An 11,614-nucleotide genomic window follows, 5' to 3' on the forward strand; every position below is an offset into this window, starting at 1 on the left:
TAAAACTGAACAATTAAAAACAAACTGATTTTTTAAATGGGCAAAAGGTCTGAATAGACACCTCATCAGAGAAGATATACAGATGGCAAATAAGCATACGAAAAGATGCTCAACATCAAATGTCATCAGTGAATTGCAAATTAAAACAAAAGTGAGATACCATAATATACCTATTATAATGGCCAAATCCAGAATTCTGACAATACCAAATGCTGTGAAAATGTGGAATTCTCACTCATTCCTGGTGGGAATGCAAGTAGTACAGTCATCTTGGAAGACAGTTTGGTGATTTCTTACAAAACTAAACATACTCTTACCATACAATCCAGCAATCAGGCTCCTTGATATTTACCCAAATAATGTGAATATGTATGACCACACAAAAATCTCCACATGAAGGCTTATAACAACTTTACTCATAATTCCAAAATTTAGAAGTAATCAAGATGCCCTTTAATAGATTAATGGATAAACACACTGTGGTACATTTATCCATACAATGGAATATTAGTCAGTGACAAAAAGAAATGAGCCATCAAACCGCAAAAAGACATGAAGGAAACTCAGATGTACTTAACTAAGTGAAAGAAGCCAATCTGAAAAGGTTATATACTGTGTGATTTCCTATATGATATTCTGGAAAAGGCAAAACTATGGAGAAAGTAAAAAGATCAGTGATTGCCAGGGGTTAAGGTGGAGGGAGGGATGAATAGGCAGAATACAAAGGATTTTTAGGGCAGCAAAACTATTCTGTATACTACTGTAATGGTGGATACATTTTTCAGAACTCATAGAATGTACAACACAAAGAGTGAACCCTATGTAAACTAAGAACTTTAGTTAATAACAGTATGTCTAAATGGGCTCATCCATTCTAACACATGTACCACACTACTGCAAGACGTTAATAATAGGAGGGGGTATACAGGAACTCTCTGTACTTTCTTTTCAATTTTTCTGTGAACCTAAAACTGCTCTCTAAAAAATAAATTCATATATATATATGAATATATACGTATATATATACATATACATATACCTATACAGACATCTCTCCTCAGAAGCAAGATCAGGAGTTTGGTCAAGGGTGCAGTTATTGCAGTAAAAATACCTGCAAAGAATATTGAGAGTGAGGAAAGAAGAGGACAGAGGAGAGCACCCAGGATCACCGCCATTTAGACACAGAGGAAGAGGAGACTGGGGAGAATAGGGAGAGCAAGAGGATGAATAGATGAGCGGAGTGCCACAGAAGCCAACATGCAAGTCTCGCTTGAGCGGAAAGGGGAGTCAGAATCAGACGTGCCAGATGACTCTGAGAATGTGTATGAGTTTCCTCAGGCTGCTGTAACAAAGTACCACAAAATGGGTGGCTTAAAACCACTGGGATCTACTGATCTGAAATCAAGGTATTATTAGACACTGCAGTTCTGGAGGCCCTGAGAGAGAATCTGCCCCACACACTCTTCTAGTTTTTGGTGACTGTCAGCAATCCTTGGTGTTCCTTGGCTCATAGATGTGCCCCTCCAGTCTCTGCCTTCATCATCACATTATATTATCTTCCTGTCTGTCTGTCTGTCTGTCTGTATTCAGACAGGAAGGGAATATCATTTTTCTCTTCTTACAAGGACAACAGTCATTGGATTAGGATCCATCCTAACCCAGTATGACCTTATCCTAACTGGATTACATCTGTAAAGACCTTATTTCTAAATAAGGTCATATTCACAGGCACTGAGGGTTAGGACTTTTGGGGCGAGGGCACAATTCAACCCAGAACAGAACTGATCAACAAAGTGACCACTGGATTTAGGTTGGTGATCTTGAAAAAGTACTTTCCACACTATGCTGTACACCTGAAACTAACACAATATTGCAAATCAACTATACTTCAATTAAAAAAAAAAAAGAATTAAGGTTGTCCAAAAACATTTAGCTAAAAAGATATTACAAACAAATATTAACAATTTAAGGATCACTTAAATTAACATATTGTGTTAATTAAATGAACAATTAAACATATGGTGTCAATATAGCAGAATACTTAGCAGCCCTTAAAAATCCTGTTTTCAAAGAGATAGGAGGTGCTAAGTGAAGAAAGTAGGTTACAAGATACTAAACAGGGTATGGTCCCATTTTTTAAAGTTATGTGTATAGAATGTAAATGCATTAAAAAAGAACTGGAAGATGAAAAAAATAGAACAAAACACAGTACTCTCCATGGACTGGTAGAAATCAAAACCCAGCTGTGGAGGTTTGAATAGTAAATGGCAAGTGAAAGAGACGAGGGCAGATACACCTTCACAGGAAGTTTCGGGGCAAACCTGGAAGTAGTGAAGGGGTGTGAAGATTTTTTTCCCACTTTTATTATTATTATTATTATATTTAACACATGAGGTTAGGTAAATGGCAGAAAGAAGCAGCTTAAACAGACAGGACATACTGTAAAAACTCTTGAAAAGATGGAAAAGGATGCGACACAGAGCAAGGATTAGAATTAGCCAGAGAATCTCTCTTCCCCTAAAATAAGCCAGAAGAAGGAAAACACTTATGGATACAGGTATATTTGTCGATGTAGTGGCAAGCAATTGACAGAGTTCCCACAGGATTTTTTTTTTTTTCCCCTCATGGAGAAGATGCAGCGAGGTGGGGGACCATTAAGGTAAAAGATTTGAACAGTGGACAAGCTTCAAAATGTTTATGGTTGAAAATGGAAAGAAAGAGTGACTGGCTCAGGCGTGTGGAGGGTCCCTTTGGGACCGAAGGCCCACATTTTTAGTGGAGCTAATATACATTCTTTTAGTGGAGCTAATCTGCACATATTTCTGATTTTTTTTTTTTAAGCGATGTTGATTAGCCCAGGTGGAGGCAGGTGTGATAAAAGGAAAACAGCAGGCATTTGAAGGTATTGGCCAAAGAGTAGTGAAAGAGTGGGCTGTGAAGTTTAAGCTGGATAGGAAAAATGGAGATATGGAAGGGAGTGTCAGAGAAAACATGCAGAGGCCGAGGGACTGAAGGATTTGATGGAGTCAGATAACAGGCACATTGAAGAAAGTAAGTTAAAATCTGTGAACGGTGTAGGGTACTGCCAGAGAATGGGAAGGTGGCATTTCAGGCTTCCACGATGACACAGTTCTGGGTAATCTGAAGCTCTGAGGTATCACTAGAGATGTAGATGCCCGAAGGAAGGGGGAAGCGAGAATTACTGGAGTTGATGCTGCAACGCACCGAACAAGTTTGTCATCCACTTATTAAAGTTTTTAAAGTATTTTCTACATCAGCTAGAATGTAAAATACAGTTGAACAATATTAAGAATGTATTTATCTTAAAAATATGCAGCATCCTGACTCTAAACAAAGTTGTGAATTGGTGAATTTTATGTACATATAGCATCTGTTCCTCTTTGTTGGTGTTTCTTATTACTGTTACCTTGCCCTATTTTCCTCCATAACAGACCCATACATTCCCTCCCCCTTGAAGACCCCTTTGCTTTCTTCAACATTACCCCCATGATCCGAAAACTTCTCTGTTTCTTTAATTGGAATCTGTCAGTTTCAATACCTTAGATTTTCAAGTCAGCTCCTTACAAACTGTTGATTAGAAAAATGAGTGATTCATGTTAGTGAATTGAGAGGGAGCAAAGGAGAGAGAGCACAGACTAGATCAAATGCCTGGGCCAAATCCTAGTCCTACCACTTAAGTAGCTGTGTGACATTAAAGAATCTGAACCTCTCTGTGCTTCAGTTTTCTTATCAGAAAGCGGAAATAAGAAGACTTGCTCATCTGTCATGTAATAAGCACTGTTTGAGTGTTTGGTAAACAAGATGACTGTTAATGAATTTCTGTTCTTGCCTCACATACAATTGTTGGGATTCCTGGATACAATACTTTAACAATGAGAGAGAATTCTAGTGGAGGGCATTTCACACCAGCCGCTTGGTTGATGACCCTCTCTCGTAGGCGTCTCTTACACCTGTGCAGTGCCATCTACTGGTAAAAATATAATAATAATAAGTGGATTTAATATTTTCCTCAATAATAAATTTTTTCAAGTTTCTGAACTTTTAAAAATGCATGGAGATCTCTGATCTTTTGCTAGCCTGATATCCTTCACCTAACCTGCTTTTTGTTTTTCAAAAGGTAGAGTTTGCCAAATGAAAAATAAGATAAATACAATAAATGCACGGAATTTTTAGAAGGAATGGCTTTCTACAAATGTCTTCCACTGATTATATTATTTGTGGGATAAAGCAATAACTTTTAATCCATATCTAAGTGTCTAATTGCTGAATGGGTTATATACTCATTCAGGAAGACAAGTGAATAGCAAGACCAAAGTATTGCAGGTCCACCATGGTAGATGGGCAGCTTCCATGTGGTTTATCAGCGGGGTCTACTCAAGATTATGTCATTCACCTTAACAGCATCAGCCAAACATGCACCGGAGGGAAAGTAAGAAAGTTGCTTTCTTACAGTTGCTGTGTTATCCCAGGGATTGGTAGCTGCTCTTTCCCTGAATGTCACCTAAGACATTAGACTTGAAGAATGGGTTTTGGCTAGGTATGGGCTCCAGGAAAGGGGAGAATAGATAAAAGAAGAAGGGATAGATAAGGAGTGGGGGAAAGAAACTATAGAAGAAAGATCACGAATTAAGAGATAAGTAGATTAAACAAGCTGATACAGTGAGTTGAGGAGAGATACAAAGTGCAATCAATCTTTTTCTTAGGTATTATAAATTGTCCCCAAATTGAGTTTTTCACCATTTTTATAACAGGCTCTAAATGCTGAACTCTAGTTTTGTTGTATATGCTGCCATCAAACTGGTTTCATGGATTTCTTTAATGGTCTCTGATCAATTTGACTGATGATTGATAATTGACTTATGATAGCCAAGGATAAATCCATATGATTTCTTTTAAGTGTCCATGAAATTCTCTTTGCATGGGAAGGCTTAAATTAGAGATGATTTCTTATTCCACGTTTTAGATTCTTTTCAGGTGATCAGATTCAACAGACTTTGAGACACAGCTATGAGCACATCCAAAAAAGAAGAAGAAGAAAAAAAAAAAAGCTTCTGTCAGTGGACGAGGATAAAGGCAATCTTCCCCAAAGGGGTTTGTTTGTAAATTGCTTTGGTCCACTTTACAAGGTCAAATCCATTCTCCTAATGATGAATCTCATCTGTTCTGGCAGAGAAAGAAATGTTTTCTTTCACTTCTACGTGTGGCCAGAGCTCATTCATCTCAGTAAGTTCTGAAGAGAAATCTAGCTACATCAGAGAGAGGAGTATTCAAAGGGCAACTGATGGCCAGGAAGATATATGGAATTCACTTTCCTGAGACAGACATTCAAATGGTAACAAGTGATAGAAAACAGCTCTATATTTCAGCATGATGTGTGTTCGCTCCCGATGATTAAACCCCCTGTGAGCCATCTGCGTTTAATGGGTTAGAACTACTTTGTAGCTGCAGTTTTTTCCTTCCACTTCTCTCTTATTTATTTGAGAGAAGACCGAACTCCACTCTTTAAAAGTTAAGCATGTAAGAAACTCTGCCAAGAGAATCAGAAAGAAAAGACAAATTTATAGCCTAGTGTTGTTTTAAGCATTTAGTAGTATAAATAAGAAGTGTAGATAAATGTGTACAAGTAGACGCATAAGTGACCCTCTGTTTATCTCGGTTACATTATTTGCCTAAATTCCAGAGCAGAATTAACCCAATTAGTTTATATAATGGCTAATGCTGTCCCTCAGCTGAGCTATTAGGGACATGTATAACTGATGCTAGACCAGGGATGGTGTTATTTTACTTCTAAGTCAAGCCTTGGGGACTGTGGTTTGTATCCAGTGATTCTTGCAGATAAAAATCAGAATCCAGTGTGGAAATTATTGTAGATTGAAGCAATGTATACTACTGGTGTTATTGATGCAATTAAATTGAACTTCTGGTTTAAAATGCCAATGATGATAATGGCTTTCTATATGCAACTGTGCCTTGCCCGAGACATGTCACATTTTACTAACATCTCATTATTTTTCTCTGACTTCGAAAAGTCGGCAGCCATAAGCACTCAATAAATATTTGCTGAATTGGACTGAACTCTGAGAACTGAGAGGTGAGGTGGCACTGATCATCAGTGACACATCTGGGATCAGAATCTTGATTCTGTTCTGCCAGACACTTAGTGATCCCAGCCAAAGCCAATGGAAATATTACATGAAGAAATTTAAATCTAAAAAAAATGTCACACAGCTACAAATGTTAATCTGAGCCATATAATTATATAAACCTAGTAAGTTCTCTCTAGCCCTGTATTTTCACTCAATACATTGACTGATTTCAGGGTTTTCCCCCTTCATAACATCTAGCTTATAGCTCTCTTCCTAGGTCATTAAAATTTTTTTCAAAGATATTTCCCTGAATAATTTCTCCTGCCTTTTTTTTTTTCTTTCCTTTGAACCAGAAAACATATCTACAAGGGGAGGCTTCTTAGGGCTTTAAAAACATCAATCAATTTCACAGCTGGGAATGGAGAGATCTAGATAAGAGAGAGCAATTCGTCCATTAAACCTCTGTTTATAAAATTTAGGCAAGAGTTTTGTATAAAATGAGACAAACTTTGACCATACTGAGGCAGACAAAGAGTTAAAGACACAAAAGCAACACCAAGCTGCTGCTTCTTTTTCTTTTCCCTTTCGTGGAGTAGGGAGTATTTTTCCTGTAATGACCTCAGAATCTTCTGTCTTTTTCTTGGTCAGAGATCAAGGGGTACACCAGGGTGAAACCTTCTTCTTATTGAACTTTTCTATCAACTTTCTGCATGCGTACTTTGAAGCTGCACTTACAATTTTTCCTTGTTTTCTGTTATACATTTATATAAGATCATATTAAAATATGTTTGCTGTATTTTCATATTAGGTAAGTTTCAGCAAACGTTATCCAACCAACTAAACTGACTATTCCTTGAAGACAAAAGTCATGGTTGCATTTATTCATAACCTCCATGGCTAGTATAGCACATTGTAATACTATGAGCTCAGCACATATTCACTGAATGAGAGTAAAAAACTTGAAAAACATTATTGAATAAAACAAACTATTTCTCCACTGAACCTGAGAGCTTCAATCCAGTTAATAAAGTAATAATAATAAGGAAAAGAAATATCTAAAATGAGAGAAAAGTTGTTGTGTGATGTATATAAAAAGGTTTGGAAATATTTTAATTAGCATGGACATAGTCTTTCAAGACACATTTGAGTTATCTTTCAGAGAAAAAGAGATAAAATGCTATACTCTTATAAGTTCCTATTCATCTTTCAATGTCTGGCTCAAATGCCACCTCTTCTCTTCAGCTTTCTATGACTATTTATAATGGCTGAATTAATTGCTTGGTTACCTGTTTTCCAATAGTATTTTGCTTGAGCCACTTCCATGCCATATTTTAATTATTTATTGTACTCTTTCATCTCCCCAACCAGCATGTAGTTTCTTTAAGGTCTTAGCACAAAGGGAGTTCTCAATAAATGTTTGATAAATTGAGTAAAACTGAATTTAAATATTAAAAAATGAAGAAAAGGAAGAAAAAATCTAACATCAACTCAACAGGAGGAAAAATTAGAATCTGTAAAAAAAGTATTTCAATTAAGTACTTTACAGACTACGATAAAGTATTTTCAAATGCATATTTCAATTATTTTTTTTCATAGCTTTAAAGAAAGCATGTAGAATAAGAAGGCAGGAGCGGTGTTGCACTTAGAAGCTCCTTATACTCTCTGACCATAAATTTCCTTATCTCTGAAATGGAGATGATAATAATACCAACTGTCACAAAATTGTGAAAGTCAGGGAAAATAAATGTGAAAGTGCCTTGTTAATCCAAAGCTTTATACAACTTTTTCAATTATCCAGAAAACTAAGGCTCAGAGAAATTGAATAACCTTCCTAAAACTTTAAAGCTAAAAGGTGGTGGAGCTAGGATTCCTAAGGCCAAACTCTTTCCATGATGCGGCCCAAACCACTTGCCTCTTCCCAATGCCTAGCGCCCATCTACTCTGTCCTGGTTCCTCAGTGATCCTCACTAAAATGCCTCATTCATTCATTCAACAATGAATGATCTGGGGCTGCCTGCCTTAAAAAGTCCTATTCTCTTTCAATCCTCCATTCTGCTAGTAAGAGATAAATAATCTGATAAATTATTAGGCACTCTATTATACTCCTTCCACAACATAGGACCATCCTCTAGGGTGAAAAATTATTTAATCTGGAGAAATGACTCTGGTGCATCAAAAGGGTTTCTTAATCCCTTTTGTGCCATAGACCCCCCTGGTAGTTTAGTGATCTTGTGAACTCCTTAGTAGATGTCTTTAAATAAATAAAATACATAGGCTTAAGAGGGAAACTAATTATATTAAAATACAGGTGTTCAGATATTTACAAAACTAATTTTAGGATGTAGTAGTATCTGTGAATCTTTATCGACAGATAACAAGATCCAGCAACAGAGCTAAAACTTACCCTAACTTTGAAGTAGTTTGAAACTATTGAAGCCGTTTGAAAACTGTCCTAATCAAGTGATAAACTGGAATTATTTCAAGATATCTTTAATAACTCTAATAAATGTAATATGCAAATATCTGTTCTTTCTATTGGTGACAAAAGCACAGGTACTGCTAAAACTACTCAGATTTGTTGTCCATTCATAAATAAAATGCTATGTTTCATTCTAGGTGTTAGTGGAAACAAAGATCTAATTATTTTTCTATCTCAGTTTTTGTATCCTCTGAGTTCTATCCAGAGATACACCCTCCTATACCCACTCTCCCTACATTATGAACTCTGCTCTAGCTATATGGAGAGATTTTGAGCATTTGAATCTTTTCATCTTCCCTAACTGGACTGTGTAAGTAACCTGTAGGGGGCTCCTTTTGCCTTCTACTGAAAATTTATGTTTTGACAATGCTGGTAATTGTTCTGAATTATTGTCTTAAGTCTTTAAAGTGTATGTCAAGGTAAATAGATTAAAAAATATTACAAGTATATATTATGTGAAGATGCATGAAAACCTTCAGTATGCAGTGTCTCTTTTTCTAAAGTCAGACACGCTATAAAATAGTGTCATGATGAAATCCTCAAGTCATTTATTTGTCCCTTGAACTTAGAAAAATGCATAGTGGTATACAACTCTCAGACTAAGAAGAAAAAAACTTCTGTTAATCCTCTACTATTTTATGCAGTAAAACTGAAGAATTAGCTAGATCCTGCCCTGAAGCCTTGCTCACCATTTTTGCAACATATTTCCAGGATAAATGACGGCAGTATGTTTATTTAAAAAGTAGAGTTATTAAAATAAAACAAAATCCCGTTTTAGCATTTACTGTACGCTGTGAAACCAATATCGCATTTAATCTGTTTTTGAGGTTCTGTGCCATAAATGCTGACTCTACTACTGTCAGGTATTTCACTTATGATCTTGTTTTCATTTGCATCATTAGTGACATTATTGCCTGGCTTGTATAAAATATATGCAATATATGCTAAGAACAAAAGTACTATTCAATACATATCATTCTATTAAATAGATTCCCTCACAAAAAGTCATACTCTCTTCAATGCAAAATATGAATAGCTATAAGGAAATAATGTCTGTTTGAATTTTAGATGACTAATTTCTTAAAGTAGAAATGGCTTAAAGTTAGCAATTATGTTTTAATAATAAACATACATCTTTATATTCTGAAAAGAGAAAAGAGAAGTCAATCCAAGGAGAATTTTAAAAATAAGATGATTTCCATATTTCTTCTAAAATATTTGGCAGCAAAAGTGGTCATTTTTTTTAATGAAAAATATATATCTAACATGATCACTCATCATTTACAATACTATTTGATTTAAATGTTGAAAGACAAAAGTTAGGGTCACTGGTTAAGTTTAGAAAATTACTTGAAAATTTCAAACAGCTTATGCAAACACTGTAGCTGATCTTTTCATTTCTTATTTCTCGCCAAGGCATTGTTTAGTTGCTGATAAACTAAAACTACAACATTATATATCAAACAGCATTATATAAAACACAGGGAGGTGATGTATGAATTGTACCATGGAAGTCAAATAAGCATCCAGAATTTGAGATGAAAAAGTAAAGATACTAAAAGGAAACAATAGCATATCATCTTTGTAAAAACTGTGTTAAGTGCATTGGTCTGCCCCTCACCCCTTCCTTGGAGGTAAAAAAATCAACAGCCAATGGGAACGATGAAACTAATACACTCCAGTAATTTATACGCACAATTTCATGAGTTTCCTCAAGGTTATATAGGTTAAGTAACTCTGTTATTCTTTTAAGATATGTTGTCAGGACTGAGGGCAAAGATTACAGTGGCTTTATTTCTCTGCTTTCATAAAAACTTACATAAGAAGAAAATAATCAGTATTTAATGTCCATAAATAAATATTTTCAGAATTCCACAAACCATTTTCTGAAATTTAATTTTGTGTTTATGAAAGAAACTGCATACTTTAGCTAATACTCCATTAAATTTCTTTCTTATCATAAGGTCCAAACCTTAACCAACTCACTCAGGAAGAAAAAGAGTATAAGAATCATCTATTAAACCATCTGTGCAAGAGAAGTGTGGAAGGGGCAAATAGAGGATGAAATTGTTACAGGAACAAATGTCCAAGTGGATCAACTACTTAATGAACCAAAATACCCAGTTTCAGTACTGTCAATAATGAACCAAAATTAAAGTAAATGAAATGCTCCTTAGTTTCTCCTTTGAGTATGTACATTCAACATTTTTGTGAGTGTTATGAATTCTAGTTTATAATACTTTGTTAACCTAAGTTCAGAAAGAGCAAGAGAAAATTCAGAAAGTGCATCTATGCACTTTTTGTTTTAGCTTTATCTTATCCTACTACATCAGAAGTTCATTTTTGTTATATTTTAGTCACTTAAATGTGTAATAAAATTTTCAGCCAATAAAAACAAAGGTCAGAATGTTAACACAAGAAAATTCGTGCAATTCTTACTACCTTCATAAAATGTGAAGCACGGTTGAGGGTGCAAACTTTAGGCATGTGTCTGTCCAGGAAGACTGTGAACTCATCAAGGGCAAGAACCATGGTTCCATTAGTTTTTTTATTATCCCAAATAGTACTTCACACACTGTAGGTGTCAAAAAAAAAAAAAAAGTGCTGATTGAATTAAATTTATACAAAGCATTGAAGACATAGAACTTCAATTAAAAAGATGTTATTTACCTTGAAAAGAACTGAGTTACAGAAGCTCCAACTAATTATTAGAATTAATGAGGAAAAAATTTAGAGAAGGAAAAAAAAAGGAAGTGAAATTCAAACTTAATTCAAAAATGAGTTTTGTCTCTCATTTAAAAAATATAAGTTATTAGGCAAGGGACAGTAAAATTTCAATTATGAAAGCAGAAGAAAATGAACATGGACACCACTGATTGGGGAAATTTTTGGAAAAAAAAATCTCACATTTTAGTTCTAAGTTTTAGTTCACAAATTCCTACTGACCACATATATGTGTGTATTAAAAGAAGTCATGCTCTTCTAAAACATGAAGGATATTTAACAGCTGCCTAAACAATCCTTTGAC

This window comes from Balaenoptera acutorostrata, chromosome 11 (genome assembly GCF_949987535.1).
Source record: "Balaenoptera acutorostrata chromosome 11, mBalAcu1.1, whole genome shotgun sequence".
Taxonomy (NCBI): Eukaryota; Metazoa; Chordata; class Mammalia; order Artiodactyla; family Balaenopteridae; genus Balaenoptera; species Balaenoptera acutorostrata.